At 36.3% G+C, this 22,406-nt stretch overlaps 1 protein-coding gene across 4 annotated transcripts in view; it reads right to left on the bottom strand.

Annotated features, from left to right (window-relative positions):
• Positions 1–22,406, bottom strand: part of CNOT6L (CCR4-NOT transcription complex subunit 6 like) — a 133,374-nt gene that overhangs the window by 97,812 nt on the left and 13,156 nt on the right. Inside the window, exon 1 of one of the 4 annotated variants that reach the window (XM_023737618.1) lies at positions 8,195–10,655. The exons of the other annotated variants lie outside the window; for them this stretch is intronic. The gene's annotated coding sequence lies outside the window, so the exon portion shown is untranslated. Of the gene's footprint in view, positions 1–8,194; positions 10,656–22,406 lie in introns of those variants that run through there. 4 annotated transcript variants of the gene reach the window in all.

Raw genomic sequence — 22,406 nt, 5'->3', positions numbered from 1 at the left:
TAAAGATCAGAGCAGAAATAAATGAAATAGAGAACAGAAAAACAATAGAAAGAATCAACAAAACCAAAAGTTGGTTCTTTGAAAGGATCAACAAAATCGACAAACCACTGGCCAACCTGACAAAAGAAAAACAAGAGAGGATGCAAATAACCCAAAGAAGAAATAAAATGGGGGATATTAAAACAAACCCAACTGAAATAAAAAGAATCATAACAGAGTATTATGAAAAACTATACCCCAACAAATTTGAAAACCTAGAGGAAATGGATAAATTTCCAGAAACACACTACCTATCCAAACTAACACAAAGTGACGCTGAAAATCTGAACAGACCCATAACAGGAGAAGAGACTAAAAAGGTAATTAAAAAATGGCCAACAAAAAAAAGCCCTGACCCACACGGCTTCACTGGAGAATTCTACCATTCAGAGAAGAGCTTATACCAGTACTACTCAAACTATTTCAAAACACAGGAAAGGAAGCAAAACTTTCGAATTCATTCTATGAAAGCAGTATAACCCTGATACCAAAACCAGGCAAAGACGCCACAAAAAAAAAAAAAAAAATTAAAGACCAATATCCTTCATGAATATAGATGCAAATATTCTCAACAAAGTTCCAGCCAATAGAATTCAGCATCAAATCAAAAAAATAATACACCACGACCAAGTAGGATTCATACCAGGTATGCAAGGATGGTTCACCGTTAGAAAATCAATCAACGTAATCAACCACATAAATAAAATAATCACACGATCATCTCAATTGACACAGAAAAGGCAATTGATAAAGTCCAACACACATTCCTGATAAAAACTCTCAATAAAACAGGTATAGAAGGGAAATTTCTCAACATAATAAAGGGCATCTATGCAAAACCAATGGCCAACATCATTCTTAATGGAGAAAGGCTGAAAACACTCCCTCGAGAACAGGAACAAGACAAGGATGCCTTTTATCACCACTTCTATTTAACATTATGCTGGAAGTCCTAGCTAGAGCAATAAGGCAAGAAAAAGAAATAAAGGGCATCCAAACTGGTAACGAAGAAGTTAAACTGTCCCTGTTTGCAGATGATATGGTGCTATACATAGAAAATCCTAAAGACTCCACGAGGAAACTACTGGAACTAATAGAAAGATTCACTGGAGTAGCAGGATACAAGATAAACATTCAAAAATCAGTTGGATTCCTATACACCAACGAAGAGAACGATGAAAAGGAAATCAGGAAAACAATACCATTTATAATAGCCTCTAAAAAAATAAAATACTTAGGAATAAATCTAACCAGGGATGTAAGAGACCTATACAAAGAAAACTACAAAACACTACTGCAAGAAACCAAAAGAGATCTACATAAATGGAAAAACATACCATGCTCATGGATAGGTAGACTCAACATTGTGAAAATGACAATTTTACCCAAAGCAATTTACAAATACAATGTAATCCCGATCCAAATACCAACAACATTCTTCAAAGAAATGGAAAAACTAATCATTAACTTTATATGGAAAGGGAAGAACCCCCGGATAAGTAAAGCACTATTGAAGAAGAAAAATAAAGTAGAAGGACTCACACTACCCAACCTCAGAACCTACTATACAGCTACAGTAGTCAAAACAGCCTGGTACATTGACCAATGGAACAGAATTGAGAACCTAGATGTAAATCCATTCACCTACGGTCACCTGATCTTTGAGAAGGGCCCAAGGTCCATCAAATGGGGAACAGTTTTTTTAACAAATGGTGCTGGTAAAACTGGATGACCATGTGCAAAAAAATGAAATAGGACCCATACCTCACACCATAAACAAAAATTAATTCAAAATCGATCAAAGACCTAAATATAAAGCCAAAAACTACAAAGTTCATAGAAGAAAAAATAGGATCAATGCTAGAGGCCCTAATACATGGCATTAACAGGATACAAACCATAACGAACAACACACAAACTCCAGAAGATAAGCTAGATAACTGGGATCTTCTAAAAATTAAACACCTATGCTCATCAAGACTTCACCAAAAGAGTAAAAACAGAACCTACAGACTGAAAAAAAATTTTTGGACATTACAAGTCAGACAAACGTCTAATCTCTAAAATCTGCAAGAAAATCCAATACCTCTACAACAAAAAAAACAAATAATCCTATTAAAAAATGGGCAAAGGAAATGAACAGACACTTCACCAAAGAAGACATTCAAGGGGCCAACAGACACATGAGGAAATGCTCGCAGTCACTAGCCATTAGAGAAATGCAAATTAAAACCACAATGAGATACCATCTCACCCCCGGCATTACTGGCACAAATCAAAAACACTGGAAATAACAAATGTTGGAGAAGCTGTGGGGAGATCAGAACTCTTATGCACTGCTGTGGAATGCATAATGATACAACCATTTTGGAAAATGATATGGTGCTTCCTTAGAAAGCTAGAAACAGAAATACCATACGATCCAGCAATCCCACTCATAGAAATATATCCTAGAGAAATAAGAGCCATCACATAAATAGACAGATGCACGCCCATGTTCATGGCAGCACTGTTCACAATAGCGAAAAGATGGAAACAACCTCGATGCCCATCAACAGATGAATGGGTAAACAAACAATGGTACATACACACAACGGAGTACTATGCAACGAGAAAGAACAATGACGAATCTGTGAAGCATCTCATAACATGGATCAAACTGGAGGACATTATGCTGAGTGAAATAAGTCAATCACAAAATGACAAATGCTGTATGACACCTCTATTGTAAAAACTCATGAAAAAGTTTACACACAAAAAGTAACAATCTTTGTTGGTTACGAGGGATGGGAAGGGTGGGGCGGGAATACTAACTAGACAATAGGTAAGTGGTGTCTTTGGTGAAGGGTGAGACAGTACACAATACTGGGGAAGCCAGCACAACTTGTACAAGGGAAGATCATGGAAGCTCCACAGACACATCCAAACTCCCTGAGGGACTGAATTGCTGGGCGGAGGGCTGTGGGGACCATGGTCTCAGGGAACATCTAGCTCAATTGGCATAACACAGTTTATAAAGACAATGTTCTACATTCTACCTTGGTTAGTAGTGTCTGGGGTCTTAAAAGCCTGTGAGCAGCCATCTAAGATACTCCACTGGTTTCACCCCTTCGGGAGCAAGGGAGAATGAAGAGAACAAGATACAAGGAAAAGACTGGTCCAAAGGACTAATGGACCACAGCTATCAAGGCCTCCACCAGACTGGGTCCAGTACAACTGGATGTGCCCGGCTACCACCACTGACTGTTCTGACAGGGATCTCAACAGAGGGTGCGGGACAGAGCTGTAGAAGGATACAGAACAAAATTCTAGCACACAAAAAAAGACCAGACTCACTGGCCTGACAGAGACTGGAGAAACCCCGAGAGTATGGCCCCCGGACACCCTTTTAGCTCAGTAATGAAGTCACTTCCGAGGTTCACCGTTCAGCAAAGATTAGACAACCCCATAAAACAGAACAAGACTAATGGGGCACAACCATCCAGGGACAAGCACTAGAAAGCAGGAGGGGACAGGAAAGCTGGTAATAGGGAACCCAAAGTCAAGAAGGGACAGTGTTGACTTGTCGTGGAGTTGTTAACCATTGTCATAAAACACTATGTGTACTAACTGTTTAATGAGAAACTATTTGTTCTGTAAACCTTCATCTAAAGTACAATTAAAAAAAAAAAAAAAGAAAGTGCTTAACCTGTTATATGGTATGAAAAACCTATAGCTAACTTCAAACTGAATAGTGAAATTCTGTATGCTTTCCTCTTAACATCAGGAAGAATGTAAGGATGTCTGATCTCACTTCTTCTATTCAACTTTGTAGTGAAGGTTCTACCTCATGCAATCAGGCAAGAAAAAGCATAAAAGGCATTGATATCAGAAGGAAGACTTAATCTCACCTTTATCCACAGAAACTTGATTGTATACAGATAGAAAATTCTATAGAATCTATAAAAAAGTTACTAGAATTGATAACCTTAGCACGGTTTCAGGATACAAGATAAACATAACCCCTCCCCCCAAAAAACTCCATTGTACATCTACATAAACAAGTAACACGCAATCAGAAATTGGAATTTTTAAACAATACCATTTACAATAGCATCAAAAATTATGAAATACTCAGGGATTAATATGAAAAAGACATGCAAGAAATGCACACTGAAAACTGCAACACAGCAACATATAGCTGAGAGAAATTAAACAGTTAAATAAATGGAGACATGCATCATGTTCACAGATCAGAAGACTCAATATTGTTAAGATGTTAATTCTCCCCCAAACTCAACTATAGTTTGCAGAGAATTCTAATCAAATCCTAGCAGATATTTTTGTAAATACTGAAAAAGCTTATTCTAAAAGTTATAGTGAAATACAAAAGACCTACAATAGCCAAAACAACTTTGAAAAGTTTGAAACACTGAAAAGGAAAAATAAAATTGGAGGATTTACACTAATTTCAAGAATTGTTATAAACCTACAGTAATCACGGCAGTGGGGTATTGGCATAAAGATAGACAAACAGATCAACAGAACAAAACAAAGAGTCTAGAAGTAGACTCACACATACATGGTCAATTATTTGTCAACAAAGGTACCAATGCAATTCAAGGAGAAAGGATAATCTTTAACAAATGATCCTGTAACAGTAAGATCTTGTTGTCAGGCACAGCAACCCCATGTGACAGAAAAGAACTACTTCATAGGGTTTTCTAGGTTTTACTGGAGCAGATCGCCAGGTCTTTCTCCCAAAGAGCAGCTGAGTGGGTTCAAACCGCCAACCTTTCGATTAGCAGCCAAGCACTTAGCCACTGTACCACAGGCTCCTTAATAATTAGGTAGCCATATGCAAAGATAAACCACAATGTTTACCTCATGTCACATACAAAAATTAACTCAAAATGGATCACAAGCCTTAATGTACAAGTTAAAGCTATACAACACCTAGGAAAAAACACAGGAGAAAATCTTAGTGATCATGGGTTTGGCAAAGATTTCTTAAATACCAAAAATATATATCTATATATAGCACAATCCAGTAAACAAAAAAACTGATACTGGACTTCCTCAAAATCAAGAACTTCTGCTCTTTGAAGACACTAAGAAAACAAACAAACAAAAAAGAAGAGACTGACAAAAAAATTTGTAAATCATACATATGATAAAGAACGTACATCCAGCATAAACAAAGAATCCTCCAAACTTGGTAAGAAGAAGAAATAAAATTTAATAAGCAAAAGATTTTAACAGGCACTTCACCAAAGAAGATCTATAGATGGCAAATAAGCACTTGAAAAGATGCTCAATGTCATTAGTTATTAGGGAAATGAAAATTAAACCACAATAAGATACCACTACACATTTAAATTTAAAAAACTGACCAGGCAAAAATGTGGAACTGAAACTCGCACACACTGCAGGTATAACCACTTTGGAAAACAGTCTGGCAGTTTTGTAAAAAGTTATATACTTACACGACCTAGGCATTCCACTCCTAGATAATTACTCAAAAGAAATGAAAATATATGTCCACACAGACTTGATCCTGACCTTTTCTTAGTAGCTTTATTTATAATAGTAAAAAACTGGAAACACTTCTAATGGTATCAACAGGCTAACAGATAAATTGTGGTAAATCTATACAATAAAATACTACTCAGCAATAAGAAGGAAATGAACCATTGATAAACGCAACAACACAGTTAAATTTCAAAATAATTTTGTTGAGTGAAAGAAACCAGTTTTGGTAATTTTAACAAATTGATTCTTAAGCAAATTGATTTTCTAAAAATTGATCTAGAAGCAGGAGAGCTGAAGAGTAGGTGGCCCTAAAAAGCCTTGATTTTAAAACAGCCCAACACAAGTCTTACATATTCATAAGTTAACGATCAAGTCTCATTTATTCTTCATATGTATAGCCCCCTTAGGGTCCCCAAGGAGAGAAGCAACCAGCAGGATAAGATGATAGTATGGATAGAGACATAGGAATATCAAAGTTTAATTACCATCATACCCCTAACACCCTGAATTGAAGTAACCTGAATAGACTACATAGACTAAGTTCGTTTTTCCAGCATATGAAAACAAATGTAACACTCATTAAAGTGCAGTTTACTATTAAACAGATTTAAAGATAACATAAAAACAAAAAACCAAACCCATTGCTGTTGAGTCAATTCCAACTCATAGGAAGGAGGAGAACTGTCCCATAGGGTTTCCAAGGAGCAGCTGGTGGATTCGAACTGCTGACCTTTTGGTTAGCAGCCGAACGCTTAAACACCGCGCGACCAGGGCTCCAGAGATAACATAAGAGAAACCATATCTCATGTCTCTAATGAATTCTTACATCAAAAGACCCTCTCTCTCATCTCCTACTCTAGTCATTAATACAGAAACTGATAAAATAGGAAAAATGATTTGGGATTTTTTAAACTTCTATTCTTGTCCCCCAAATTCTCTGTCAGCCTAACCCCAACAGAGCTCCATATCCCTCTTTAATGGGGTAGTCGATACATCCAGGTAAGCAGAAAAAGAAGCCACAGAAAGAGAACAAAGTTTTCACCCTATTAAATACTCAAGATGCTACTATGAAGTCCGGATGGATCTACCCAATACATCTGGCATGTGTTCAAGGATAAACATGCAAAGTCATTTGTTTATTCTCCAGTATTCTCCATAAAATAATGATCATCAGGGTCACTTGATCTGATTACTGCAAATTCCCCTTTGAACTTCTCTCTTTTCCACTATAGTTAACCTACCAAAGTCAAATGAGAGAATAAAAAAACCAAGAACACAAACCAAACAGAAAAAAGGACAAGAGTACTTTATTCAAAAGGATATCTACAGTTAAGAAGATCAGAACAATTACTGAAGGAATTTTTCTAAAACTGCTGATCAACAGCAAGCAAGTCTAAAGATAATTATTCTTCTAAATCAACTGGCTCTGCAATCTGAAAGATGGTAAATAAGAATCCACAGCAGTTTGTGTTTTCAAACCCACCAGAAATGAAAACATCTTTGTTGCTATAAATATGTTGAGACTCAAACTGAGGGAAGTTGGAAGGGCAGCTGTAAAAGGATCACAGATCATCTAGATAAACCACATTGTTAAGAAGTAAGCATATCAAGAGTGTAAGAGTTCATAGCACTCAAAGTAACAAATATACTGGAAAAATCAGACTCAACGCAACATGTTTAAATGTGGGGGCGGGGGGGAAACTGAAGTAACATTCTAACACTTCACACAAAATCCTTCATTTTTTTTTCCTTTTCCTGCCTTCCAACTTCAGATTCTGTATCTGCAGTGCTGTGTAAAAGCAAAGAATTGAGTACTTATTTCACAAATATAGTATCTGAGTAAGCTTAAATAAGTAGAAAACCATCCATGTACAAAGAATGTTGGGTTGCATCAAGATAATTTAAATACTAATTCAAGAAGTTGTTTGGTTTCAATTACCAGAAAACTCAATAGTATCAAAAACTAATGATTTAACTATTGAATCATTTTCATAATTAATATCTTGCTTAATTATCTTAGCTCTTCTTCTATTTCTTCAGGAAAAATATTTTTAATTAAACCCTGAACACAAAATTTTGACCAATATGAATGTCTGAGAGTAACCATAATAGCTGTCCCGTACTTCTACCGTGAGCCAAATTACACAACAACACTCCAGAATTAGACGTACACAGCAAAATGAAGAGGTGTTTAAACTAGTTTTACTATTTTGAGAATAGTAAATGTTAGAATTTGGAAAAGCCATATCTAAATCTATAAGTCTTTATTAAAAACACTGGTGTCGAACAGAAAAACCTTAGTAACCAAAATCTGGGATAAAGCCTGATAAAGTAAAACAAAAGCTCCATCCAGGAAAGGGTTCCAAGGTGCCAGTATCTTAATTATGAAAGAACTTAAAAGGAAAGTAGGGCCAATGCTGACTCACATTGATCCAAAACAGACAGCATTAAACAAAGAGCTAACCCTTAACTTTTTGGCAAGAATAAATGCCTAACAAGAGTAACCCACTCTATTCATACAAAGGACTGCCAAAAAGGTTGTGTGCTTTGTATGGAGCGGAAAAGGTTTGAAGGGAAGGGGTGTCAGCTTTAAAATGGTTCCTAAAATAGTTGTTTATAAGGATAAAAAAATAAGAGAACTTACGAAGGCTTTGAGTCAAGCTTGGTTTCAGGAAAAGGATAATTTGGCTCTATGTGAAAGCAAAATCCAGCCACTGTAAAATACAGATACCCAGATTCTGTCAGCAGAAGGCAAAGTATTGTTCATCATTTCCCACAAAAGTAGCAGAGCCTTTAACTTGGATTCCTGTATTTTCCTGGCAGACAGATAATCTGCAAAAGCAACAAACTAAATATAATACTCTTCTGAATTTCAACCCTGCAGTCAAAATGCCAACTTCCAAACTCATCAAAGGTCACAGAGGGGCAAATTTCCTGTTTTGTTACTTAAACTCATTACCTTCCTCCCAAACTAACCAATACAAACTTCCTTCTCCTTATTTTGAAGCTGACAAAACGAGGACAGTATACATACAATAGAGTAGAAACAATAAACTGCTACCCTAGAGTCAAGAAATAGGATTTGATGTTATTTTCTGGGGCACAGTTGCCCAAAATCCTTATCTATTATTTCTCCACGAGGAAGAGCTAAATAAACATTTATTTTTCTTAACATATTAAAAAACCCAACTTATTTTGGTTTTACAAAAAAAGAAAAAGAAAATGTAACATTTATAAACATTTATCAAAAGTCCATTATGTGAAAGAACCGTGTCGTCCCCCTATCCAAAAACTTTAACATGGAGCCAAGAAAATGAGAAAATGTGAACAATTACTATATGATAAACATTTATCTATTTCCCATCTTTTTCATAAATGTATTTAAAGTTGCTTTCCACAAAAGACATACAACACTGTTTACAAATAACTGTAATTTAATGAAGAATGTGTATAAATTCCATAAAAGAGCTACTGAGCTACTAAGAAGAACAAAGTTCATATGGAACAGTAGTTCTTGATCAGGTTGATAACTAATTGTGAAGTGGCGTTACAAATACTATAATTTGTAACTAATAACAGTAAAAGTTATCTGTGTGTATAATTTACACACGCAATAAATATATTTTTTTCCAGTTGTGACTCATAGCAATCCCATGTGTGTCAGAGTAGAATTATACTCCGTAGGATTTTCAGTGGCTGGCTTTTCAGCAGCAGATCGACAAGCCTTTCTTCTGGGGGCCTATGGGTGAACTAAAACCTCCAACCTTTCAGTTAGCAGCCCAGCGTGTTAATCGTTTGCACCATTCAGGGACTCAAATACAAATGTATCATATATACGTTAGTATTGCTATCCCTATCCCTTCACTAGCATTCTAACAATGAAAGAAAAGGATAAATTTACAATTATTTCTCACAGATATCATAATGATAGATACATGTTACATATGCATGTATCATCCTTCATGTAAGTTTTAAGGCTTTAGACCTCATCCTACTAAGATACAGATGCCTCTCTCATCACTCTAGTGAAGAATGTTCTCAATAAACATAAATGATAGGACAGAGTAGAACTTCCCCATAGCATTTCCAAGGAACACCTGGTGGATTGGAACTGCCGGCCTTTTGGTTAACAGCCAAACTCTTAACCATTACGCCACCAGGGTTTCCCCTAGATTACTAGTACTTTCTAACTGCTAAATCAATTTTCAGGTCCCTGTTCGGTTAGTACTCATCTCTAGTTTTTAAAACCAAAGATCACATTCTATTTCTTGAAACTTTCCCTTCCTTATCTCCTGGACCAGATTTTAATTGGCTGAAGGAAGATCAAGTTTATGAGTGGAAAAGATAAGAACATATACAATGAATACCCACTATGTGTCCAGATAGTGTGCTAGAAAGTTTGTATGTGTTATTTCATTTAATTTCACTAAAATTATAAGCTATAATTTATTAATTGCCATTTTACAGATGAGTAAGTGGAGGTACAGAGAAGTTGTGATATATCCAATACCTCACAGTTAGAAAGTGGCTGGACTAGAATTTGAACACCAGTCAGTCCAAATAGAAAATCCAATTTCCTATTATTACTACACTGTGACAAGTTTAATTTTAGACATTCCTCAAAAAAAAAGTAAAATAATATTCTTATAATCTTGGGGTGTAGAAAACTTTTCTAAGCAAGGCAAAAACCACAAAGAAAAAGAATAACAGACTAAACCAACAAAAATATTTTAAATGACTCTAAAGCAAAGTGCTGTCATAAAATCCAAAGGTAAACAGAAAACTGGAACAAAAGGTTTCTGCAATATTTATAATGGACAAGAAGGTAATATTTCTAAAATATAAACAACTCTGACAAATCAATAAGAAAAAAAATAAACACCACAACAGAAAAATTGGGGGCAAAAGTCATGATCAGGCAAATCAAAAAATAATAGACTCAGTGGCCAAAAAAAAAAGTAACTCCACTATTCAAAAATTGCACATTTCAACATATATATGCATTTTTATTATCAGAATGAATGGTAAAGACTAACAATGTAAATTTAAAAAATAAAAAAAAAACATTGCTGTCCAGTCGCTTCCAACTCCCAGCAACCCTATAGGACACAGTAGAACTGCCCCATATGGTTTCCAAGGAGCAGCTGGTGGATTTAAACTGCTGACCTTCTGTTTAGCAGCTGAGTTGTTAACCACTGCACCACCAATGTAAGTAAGAATTTGGGAAAATCTTTTAAAAAGCACAGATGTCACTTTGATGACTAGGGTGCTCCCTACCCTAAGCGATAGTCTTTTCAATTACCTCATATGCATGTGAAAGCTGGACAATGGAAAACTAAGACAGAAGAAGAACTGATGCTTTTGAATTGCGATGTTGGTGAAAAATACAGAATATACCGTGGACTGCCAGAAGAGTGACCAAATCAGTCTTAGAATATAAACAGAATGCTCCTTAGAAGTGAGGATGGCAAGACTTTGGCTCACTTACTTTGGATACCTCATTAGAAGAAACCAATCACTAGAAAAGGACATCACGTTTGGTAAACCAGAGGGTCTGTGAAAACGAGGGAAACCATCAATAACATGGACTGAAACAAGGGCCACAATAATGGACTCAAAAATACCAACAATCATACAGATGGCAAGGAATCAGGCAACATTTCGTTCTGTTATAAGTAAGGTCGCCATGAGTAGGAGCCAACATGACAGCAACATCAACAACAAACAACAACTGGTAGGACTACACTTTATACATTTTTGAAGGGCAATCTAACAAGATGTTATCAAAATTTAGTCGTGCAATCACTTTAATTCAGCAATTCCACTTCAAGAAAGTAAAAGGGTGTGCGAAGGTGTATATGTCTTTTCACTGTGTTAGTGCTGATAACTGTCAAAAACAGAAATTAATTAACTGCCAATCAATATGTGACTGAACAAATTACGGTACATGCATAAAATGGATTACAATTCAGGTATTAAGAAGCATGAGGTGTGGGAATGTAAAATGGTACAGCCACTGTGGAAAAGTTTGGCAGTTCCTCAAAAAGTTAAACACAGAGCTACCATATGATCCAGCAACTGTACTCCTAGGAATATATGCAAGAGAACTGAAAACATACGTCCACACAAAAATCCATACATGAATGTCCATATCAGCATTATTTATAATAGCTAAACAAGTGGAAATACAAATGTCCATCCACTGATGGATAAACAAAATACAAATCCAGACAACAGAACAGTATTCAGTCATTAAAAAAATGAAGTGCTGTTACATGCTACAACATGGAAAAACCTTGAAAACATTAAGCTAAGTGAAAGAAGCCAGACACAAAAAGCCACATATTATATGATTCCGTATATATGAAATATCCAGGATAGTCAAATCTATAGAGACGGAAGGCAGATTAGTGGTTGCCATGGAATGGGGGTATGGGGGAATTGGAGTGATGGAAATATTCTGGAACAAGACAGTGGTGTGGTTCACAACATATTGACTATAGTAAAAATCGGTGAAGTGTACACTTTAAAATGGTGAATTTTATGTTATGTGAAGTATATCTCAAATTTTTTTAATGATATAAATTTTTTAAAGCATGGGGTATGTGTATTAATGGAAAAATGGTCATGATATGTTGTTAAATAAAAGAGAAAGTTAAAGAACAGTATATACAGTATAATTCTATTTGTGTTTTTATGCAGTTATATAATCACATATTGGCAGGTAATGGCACTACATATATTAAGCTACTAAGAGTCTTAATCTCCATGAGGTAGGATAACCAGAAAATTATGCTCTTCAGTATCACTTGAATTGTTTTACAAAGAGCATGTATTACAAAAGGCATAAAAAATATAACTATTTGTGAAGAAAAGTATATTAATATGACAAAAACTCACAGAACAGACTGAAACCAAGAGACAATACGAGCAAGAATTATTAACCCGGGGTCCAAAGACCTCAGGAAATCTGTGAATTTGTATAGGAAGAACATTCTATCTTTATTTTTGCTAACCTCTAATTAAAATTTGGTATTTCCTTAATTAGGACCTGGGTAACCTACCGTAATAGTATTAGCAATACCTGTGATTTTTGTTAACAGAAATTATATTTTCATATCACATTATAGTTGTTACAGATCCTTCAAAATATCTACACACATCATCACTTGAAAATTATGGTAGTTAGACTCACTACTAGATCTCATTATTTAAACGTCTTAATAAAGAACCACATATATTACTATAGCACAAATTCGTTTCTATTATGTATTTTTTTAAATAATAGATTCTTTTATAATCCATTTAATTTTCCTTCCTTCCTTTAAACTTGTTATTTTAGAAAGGATCCAGTCTTCTTTAGACAGCCAAAGGGTCCATAGCACCAAACAAAAGTTAAGAACCCATCCATTAAGGTCATGGAAGCTTCATAGACACAACCAAACTCCCTGAGGGACCAAATTACTGGTCTGAGGGCTGTGAGGACCATGGTCTCGTGGAACACCGAGCTCAACTGGCATAACATAGTTTATAAAGAAAATGTTCTACATTCTACTTTGGTGAGTAGCATCTGTGAGCAGCCATCTAAGATACTCCACTGGTCTCACCCCGTCCAGAGCAAAGGAGAATGAAGAACCAAAGCCACAAGGGAAAGATTAGTCTGAAGGGCTAACCGACCACAATTACCACAGTCTCCACTAAACTGAGTCCAGCACAACTAGATGGTGCCCAGCTACCACCACTGACTACTCTGACAGGTATCACAATAGAGGGTTCCGGACAGAGCTGGAGAAAAATGTAGAACGAAAAAACTCACCAGAAAAAAAAAAAAAAAAAGCAGACTTGCTGGTCTGACAGAGACTGGAAGGAGAAACCCCAAGAGTATGGCCCCAAGACGCCCTTATACCTCAGTAATGAAGTCACTCCTGAGGTTCGCCCTTCAGCCAAAGATTAGACAAGCCCATAAAATAAAATAAGACTAAATGGGCACACCAGCCCAGGGGCAAGGACAAGAAGGCAGGAGGGGACAGGAAAGCTAGTAACATGGAACCCAAGGTCGAGAAGGGGAGTGTTGACATGTCGTGGGGTTGGCAACCAATGCCACAAAACAGTATGTGTATTGTTTAATGAGACACTAATTCGCTCTGTAAACCTTCATCTAAAGTACAATTATATATACGTATATATGTCAGAAAAAAAAAAAAAGAATCTATCCATTAGAATTTGTAAGGGAGACCAATCATGAAGCTATTCTAATTACTCCAGCAAAAGTAATCAAGGCCTAAATTCAGGCAACAACAGAAATCACTCCAAGTTTAATCAATTTGTCTAACACAAAACTCAATATTCCCCAAACTTTCTCCTTCTGATTTCTCAATCACCTGACTTCTCCTTCATGTTCAATCACCAATGTCACCTATAAGCTTTCCTCTGTATCCCAACTGAAAAAGATCTATTTCTTGACTTACTACTTTCTATTTTAACTTTAAAAAAAAAAAAAAGTTTCTCTCCTTCCATTCCTATTCCTCAACTGATTCTACATGTCTCAGCGAGACTAATCTTTAAAAACCATTTTCAGATTGTCATCAATCTGCTCAAAATCATTCATTGGGCTCCAATGTCTTTAATAGCACTACTGATAGTTATGAGATTCTAGAACCACATCTGCAGTCACTATTAATCAAAACAATTGTATAGCTAATGAATGTCCCATAAAATATAATCTAAAATAATATTACAGCATAAAATTCAGGTATTAATAGGAGAACACCAGTTTACAGAGTGTAAAAACAAAAAACAAAAAAACATCTGCTGCTCTAGAGTTGCAATCTTATATCAGTGACCCTAGGATAAAATTAAAATTTCTTATCCAGGCATTCAAACCCTTCCATTGTCATGCTCCAGTCTGCTTTACCAGCCTCACTGCTCCCACTCAAGCCCTAGAAGATAACAAAAAATTAACTCAATTTCCCTCTCAGCCTTGAATGTGGATTTGTGCCTTTCTGCCAGTACATATTTATTGATATAATTTCCCCCATGCAATGCCATTTTATTATGCATTCTTTTAATAAACATTTATTAACTCCCTACTGGTGGTGAAATGGTTAAGCGCCTGGCTGTTAACCGAAAGGTCAGCTATTGGAACCCACCAGCAACTCTGTGGGAGAAAACACAGGGCAATCTGCTCCTGTAAAGATTACAGCCTAGGAATCCTATGGGACAGTTCTACCCTATCATATAGGACTGCTATGAGTCACAATTGACTTGACAACACACAACAATATATACCAAAAACTGTATCAAACCCCTTCTATCTATCAAGCTGGAGATAGAAAGGTGAAGTATATATACCTGCCTTTAAAAGTCTCAATCGTGGAAAAGCAGACATAAACCAGATAAATACAAGACAATGTGATAGCTGCTATGGAAGAGGAATGCAGAGGATACCAGGGGAGCACAGTGAAAGAGCATAAAACAAACACTAGAGGTGTCAGGTAAAGTTTCCCAGAGTAGGGAGCACCTGAGGTGAATTATTAAAGAAGTCAGTGAGGTCATAAAGTATTGTAGGCACATATAAAGCATAGACCAGGCTATAAGTCACTCAGTACTGGTAGGCTGGGGAATATGGTCTGACAGAGAAATGTAATAAATGATAAAACTGGAAAGATAAGCAAGAACAAGATCATAATGGACCTTACCCATAACGCTATAAAATCTGCATTTTATTCTGAAAGCAATAGGAAGCATCAGAATATCCTGGGACATACACAAGTTTAGGAATTCCAGTAACCTAAATCTGAACTCTAGCTCCCTCATTTACCTGCTATGTATGTGACCTTCATTAAATTTACCCCTACAAGTTTCAGTTTCGAACTGCCAACCTTTTGGTTAGCAGCTGAGCTTTTAACTACTGCGCCACCAGGGCTTCCAACTATAAAATAAAGATTAATAATATCGATTTTGCCAGGATTGTAATAAGGGGAAATGAGATATAAAATTTGCCAGCATTGTTAATAAGAAATAATTCATCTAAATCTCCTAGAACAGAGGTCAGAAATCTACAGCCTAATTGGCCAGCAAAGAATAGTTTTTACATTTTTAAAAGTGTGTCAAAAAAAAAAAACAAAAGGAGAAGAAGAATATGCAACAGAGACCTTACATGGCCCACAAAGTCAAAATAATTACTCTCTGATATACTATCTGGCCCTTTACAGAAAATGCTTGCTGATTCCTACCTTAGCATACAGTAGGCAAACAATAATTAACTATTAGTATTATTGAAGAATTTTAACTAGGGAATTCAAGCAAAGTTGAATGGATTTTAGAAGGATTTTTCTGGAGCATAACGGAACGATGTATATACAGAAACAGAAGTTAAAGGAGCAAGAATGAAAGTTGGGGGACTAGCGAGGAAGATGTTGAAGTAATCCATTAACTTTTCATCCTTCTCCTTAAAAGACAAGATTAACTTCAATCTCCTCTCTTATTCACTTTTGTAGGCTATGTGTACTCTGTATGTTATAGCACTTAATGTTCTTTTCTCACTTAGCACATTCTGCCTTCAATTGTTTGCTATTTCTCCAGGTTTAAATGTCCTATAAATAGATGACATGTTGGAGTCAAACAGACCTAGTTTTATATATTGGCTTTACCAATATTTAAGTTTTATAATCTTGGTCAAGTTATTTAACTTCTTATGTTTCCTAATGATAAGAAACAATAACCCAAAACAAAAAAAAAGACAGCCATTACTGTCGAGTCTCAGTTCTGACTCATAGCAACCCAACAGAACAGAGCAGAACTACCCCATAGGGTTTCCAAGCTGGTGGATTCGAACTGCTAACTGTTTTGGTTAGCAGCCAAGCTCTTAACCATTGCACCACCAGGGTAGCTAACATATATTGAGTTTTGGTTTGGTTTAACTATGGATGTGCCAGGTACTACTCTAACAGGTGTATATGTATTACATCATTTAATGCTCACAACAACCTTATAAGGTAAGGACAATTATCTCCCTATTCCAGCTGAGGAGCCCTGGTGGTGCAGTAGTTAATAGCTTGGCTGCTAACAAAAAGGTTGGCAGCTCGAACCCACCAGTCACTCCTTGGAAACCCTATGGAGCAGTTCTACTCTGTCCTATAGGGTTGGTATGAGTCAGAATCGACTCAACAGCAATGGGTTTGGTTTTTGGTTTATTCCAGCTAAGGAAACTGAAGCATGGAAAGTTAAATAAGTTTCTCAATAGCTAGAAAGTGAAGCCAAGGTTCACATTCTTAACCAGCTATAGAATAAGAATAATATTGCCTAATTTAGATTACATATTTAAAGGGAGACTGAACTTTTCACAGTTCTTGGCACTCAGTCTGAGTCAAAATCGACCCAACAGCAATGGGTTTGTTTTTTTGTTTTGTTTTGTTTTGGCACTCAGTAGTGCAATAAATATTAGCTCCACTCCCTGTTTTTTTTTTTTTTTAAAAAAAAGGCAGTTGTTTTGAATCGATTCCAAGTCATAGTGAACCCATGTGTGTTATAGTAGAACTGTGCTCCACAGGGTTTTCAATGGCTGATTTTTCAGAAGCAGACCGCCAGGCCTTTCTTCCAAGGTACCTCTGAGTGGACTCAAATTTTCAACCTTTTGGTTAGAAGCCGCATGAGTTAATCATTTGTACCACCCAAGGACTCCTCCATTCCCTGGTAATCAAAAAAAAAAAAAAAAACCCAAGCCCACTGCCATTGAGTCGATTCCAACTCATAGGGATGCTATAGGCAGAGTAGAACCTCCTCATAGGGTTTCCAAGAAGCAGCTGGTCAATCTGAACTGCTGACCTTTTGGTTAGCAGCCAAACACTTTAACCACTGCACCACCAGGGGTAGGACGGCTATATTTTAAACTTTTTATTCCCTAGAACGCTGAATACAATACCCAGAATCCTTTATGGCACAAATGATTTAAGTGCTCAACTACTAAAGGTTGGCAGTTTGAAGCCATCTTAAGGTTGGCGGGGGTTGAAACTCACCTAGAGGTACCTCAGAAGAGACGCCTGGCACTCTGCTTCCAAAAAGTCACAGCCTTGAAAACCCTATGGAGCACAGTTCTACTCTGTAACACGTGGGGTCTCCATGAGTCAGAATCAACTTGAGGGCAATTGGTTTGTCTTTTTTTGGTTATAGCCAGTAGGAGCTCAATAAATACCTATTAGTAGGTGGAAATACACTTTTGGTGACTCAAATTCTTGTAGTGTCTCAAGGTTACCACTCTGTATATAATGTACATTATATTGTTTCATAAATTTATATGTATATGTTGCAGAAGACTGCACTGAATACGAACCTAGTACAGAACATACCCGGTAGGTTGTTTTTTGTTTTGTTCTGCTTAATATAAATATTATGATCAGAGAGCAATGGATATACAGAAGAGACCAAAGTCTCTATACAGAGAGACAGTGGATTTAGTATATCCTAAATTTATTTCCATTCTTTTAGCAGTATTTGTAACTGTTACTATATACCTCTGATCTATGTTACTCATTTAGGGAACTATTTAAGCAATATGGGGAGAAATAAAAAGATGCTAAACTGTAAAGGTGAAAGATTAAGTACTTTCCCCCTAAGATCAGGAAAAAGACAAGGATGTCTACTCTCACCACTTCTTTTCAACATTAGATTGCAGGTTCTAGCCAGGGCAATTAGGCAAGAAAATGAATGATCTCGTATATAGAAAACCCTAAGGAATCCACTAAAAAAACTCTTAGAACGACAAGGTTGCAGGATAAAATAGTATCAAAAAAATCAATTGTATTTATATAAACTTGCAATGAACAACTCAAAAATAAAATTAAGAAAATTCTATTTGAAATAACATCTAAAAGAATAAAATATTTAGGAATAAGTGCAACAAATGAATTGCAAAACTCATACTCTGAAAACTAAAACAGTGCTGAAAGAAATTAAAGAAGATCTAAATAAATGGGAAGACATCGCATGTTCATGGATCGACTTAATATTGTTAAAGATGGGAATACTCCTCAAACTGATCTACTGATTCAACACAATCCCTATCAAAATCCTTTCTGACTTCTTTGTAGAAATTGACAATCGATCCTAAAATTCATATGGAAATACAAAGAAGCCAGAATAGCCAAAATAATCTTGAAAAGACAGAACAAAATTGGAGGACTCATGCTCATTGATTACAAAGCTACCATACTCAAGACTACATGGTCATAGCGCTGGCATAAGAACAGACATATAGGCATACAGGTCAATGGAATAGAATTGAGAGTCCAGAAAGAAAAGCTTGTATTAAGGTCAATTGATTTTAGACAAGGGTGCCAAGACAATTCAATGGAGAAAAGACACTGGATAGCCACATGCAAAGAAATGAAGTTGGAACAGTACATCAGACCACATAGAGAAATTAACTCAAAATGGATCAAAGACCTAAATGAAAAAGCTAAAGCTATAAAACTTAGAACAAAACATAAGAATAAATATTCATGATCTTAAATTAGGCAATGGTTTCTTAGATATGACACCAAAAGCACAAGCAACAATAGAAAAAACAAAATTGGACTTCATCAACATTAAAAATTTTTATGCTTCAAAGGACACTATCAGGAAAGTAAAAAGACAACTCACAGAATGGGAGAAAATATTTTCAAGTCACACATGTGATAAGTGAACTGTATCCAAAATAAGTATGTAAAGAATTCTTACAACTCAATACTTCAAAAAATAACTCTAAAAATGGGCAAAGGATGTGACTATACATCTCCCCATAGACTATATACAAATGGCCAGTAAGACATGAAAAGATGCTCAACATCATAAACCATCATAAAAATGTAACCACAAGGAGATACTACTTCATACCCAGCAGGATGGCTATGATCAAAAACACAGATAATAACACGTGTTAGCAAAGATGTAGAGAAATTGGAGCCCTCATACACTGCTGGTGGTAATGTAAAATGGTACAGCCACTTTGGAAAACTGTCTCGAAATTCCTCAAAATGTTAAACATAGAGTTACCATACAATCCAGCAATTCCACTCCTAGGTATATACCCAAGTTCACAGCAGCATTATTTCTAAGAGCCAAAATGTGCAAACAACATAAATGTCCATCAGCTGATGAATGGATAAACAAAATGTGGTACAGTCATACAATGAAATATTATTCAGCCATAAAAAGAATGAAGTACTGTTACATGCTACAACATGACGAACCTTGAAAATACTATGCAAATGAAAGAAGCCAGTAAACAAAGATCACAGATTATATGATTCTATTTATATGAAATGCCCAGAATAGGAAAGTCTATAGAGAAAAAAAGTAGATAAGTAATTGCCTAGAAATAGAGGAACAGGGAATAGGGGATAATTTCTAAAAGGCGTGGGGTTTATTTTTCAGGTGATGACAATGTTCTTAAATGTATTGTGGTGGTAACTGCACAACTGTGAAAACACTAAAAGCATTGTACACCTTAAATGGGTTAACTGTAGTACCTCGGTGGCACACACAGTTCGACCTTGGCTACTAACCAAAAGTTGCCAGTTTAAATCCAGCCAGCAGCACCATGAAAGAAAAGCCTGGCGATCTACCATGGTAAGACTGCTGTGTGCTGCCAAGTCGATTCTGACTTCTACAGACCCTATATGGCAGAGTAGAACTGCCCCATAGTGTTTCATAGACTGTGATATTTTTGGGAGCAGATCGCCAGGTCTTTCCTCCTGTGGAGCAGCTAGTGGATTCGAACACCCTATGGAATGCAGTTGTACTCTGAAACACACAGGGTTGCCCTGAGTCAGAATGAACTGGATGGCAAGGGTTTGGTTTTTATGTAAACTATAGCTCAATAATGTCACACGCAAAAAAAAATTTCAACCCTTCTTTCAAAAAGCCTTTGACCTACACCAATAAGCTTCACAGGGGTTTCTTTTGCTTCCCCCATACTTCTGTTTAGAACTGGGTACAATAATGGGTCCTCATATAAGGTTTTCTATTTTCATTTATTAGATATTATTAAAAATATTTACCATGGAGAAGTTAACCAAAATACTCAAAAATATTTTTTTGGGGGATTTTTGGGTATGTGTGTGCGTGTACACAAAAATACACACACACATAGATGTAAATATAAATTTATATGTATATACATATAATGTAGATTGATTTAGTGTATTAAGTTCAATGCTAGTGCAGCTGGCCAGAGAAAACTATTATTTTCATCAAGAAGCATGAGCACAAGTTAATAATTAAGCCTTTGTTATTTACTTGATGATTTGTTCTTTATGGATTAAGGCCCACATATATTAAAGGATCAAGGGCTATCGGTAGAACAAGGGATATTATTGCTGATATCATATGGATTCTGGCTGAAAGGAGAGAATACCAGAAAGATGTTTACCTGTGTTTTACTGACTATGCAAAGGCATCTGACTGTGTAGAACATAATAAATTATGGATAACACTGCAAAGAATGGGAATTCCAGAACACTTAATTGTGCTCATGAGAAACCTGTCGTTCAAACAGAACAAGGGGATACTGCATGGTTTAAAGTCAGGAATGGTGTGTGTCAGAGTTGTATCCTTTCACCATACTTACTCAATGTGTATGCTGAGCAAATCCGAGAAACTGGACTCTATGAAGAACGCAGCATAAGACTGGAAGAAGACTCATTAACAACCTGCTATATGTAGATGACGTAACCTTGCTCGCTAAAGTGAAGAGGGCCTGAAACACTGATGAAGATCAAGGACGATAGCCTTGAGTATGGATTACATCCTAACATAAAACAAAAATCCTCACAACTGGACCAATAAGTAAAATCATGATAAATAGAGAAAATACTGCAGTTGTCAAGGATTTCATTATACTTGGACCCACAGTCAATGCTGATGGAAGCAGCAGTCAAGAAATCAAATGAAAGCGACAGAAGCTGGCTGAATGGACACGGGAAATCCCAGATGGAAAGGAGTGTGCTTTTACAGTATGGGGAGTACAACTAGGGTCACACAGCAGTGTGTGTATAAAGTTTTGTATGAGAAACTAACTTGAACCGTAAACTTTCATTTAAAGCACACTAAAAAAAAAAAAAAGAAATCAAATGACATATTGCACTGGGCAAATCTGCTGCAAAAGACTTCTTTAAAGTGTTAAAAAAGCAAGATGTCACTTTGAGGACTAAGGTGTGCCTGACCCAGTCCATGGTATTTTCAATCACCTCATAGCGTGCAAAAGCTAGACAATGAATAAAGAAGATGAAGAAGAATTGATGCCTTTGAATTATGGTGTTGGCAGAGAATACTGAATATACTATGGCATGCCAGAAAAACAAACAATTCTGTCTTGGAAGAAGTAGAGCCAGAAAGCTCCTTAGAAGTGAGGATAGCGAGACTTCGTCTCACCTACTCTGGGCATATTATCAGGAGGGACCAGTTCCTGGATAAGGACATCATGCTTGGTAAAGTAGAGGGTCACTGAAAAAGAGGAAGACCCTCAATGAGAGATGGACTGACACAGTGGCTATAGCAATGGTCTCACACATAGCAATGACTATGAGAATGGCGCAGGGCCGGGAGCATTTCATTGTGTTGTACACAGGGTCGTTATGAGTTGGTACAGACTTGTCTCCTAACAACTAATCTAGAATTACAAAAGTAGCCACAGCAAACAACAGAACATGGTAAAGTTGATCTAAATAATATACCTTTAAAGTATAAAATAAGGACTCCGGCAAGATGGCGGTCTAAGCAGAAGCACCACGCCGTCCCTCCACAACAAAGATCCGAAAAACTAAGCCAAACAGAGAATCAACAATCCTGAAACCCTAGAACATCAAATGAAGAGA

This window comes from Trichechus manatus, unplaced genomic scaffold (genome assembly GCF_000243295.1).
Source record: "Trichechus manatus latirostris isolate Lorelei unplaced genomic scaffold, TriManLat1.0 scaffold00105, whole genome shotgun sequence".
Lineage (NCBI taxonomy): Eukaryota > Metazoa > Chordata > Mammalia > Sirenia > Trichechidae > Trichechus > Trichechus manatus.
This window is presented reverse-complemented; position numbering and strand designations above follow the sequence as displayed.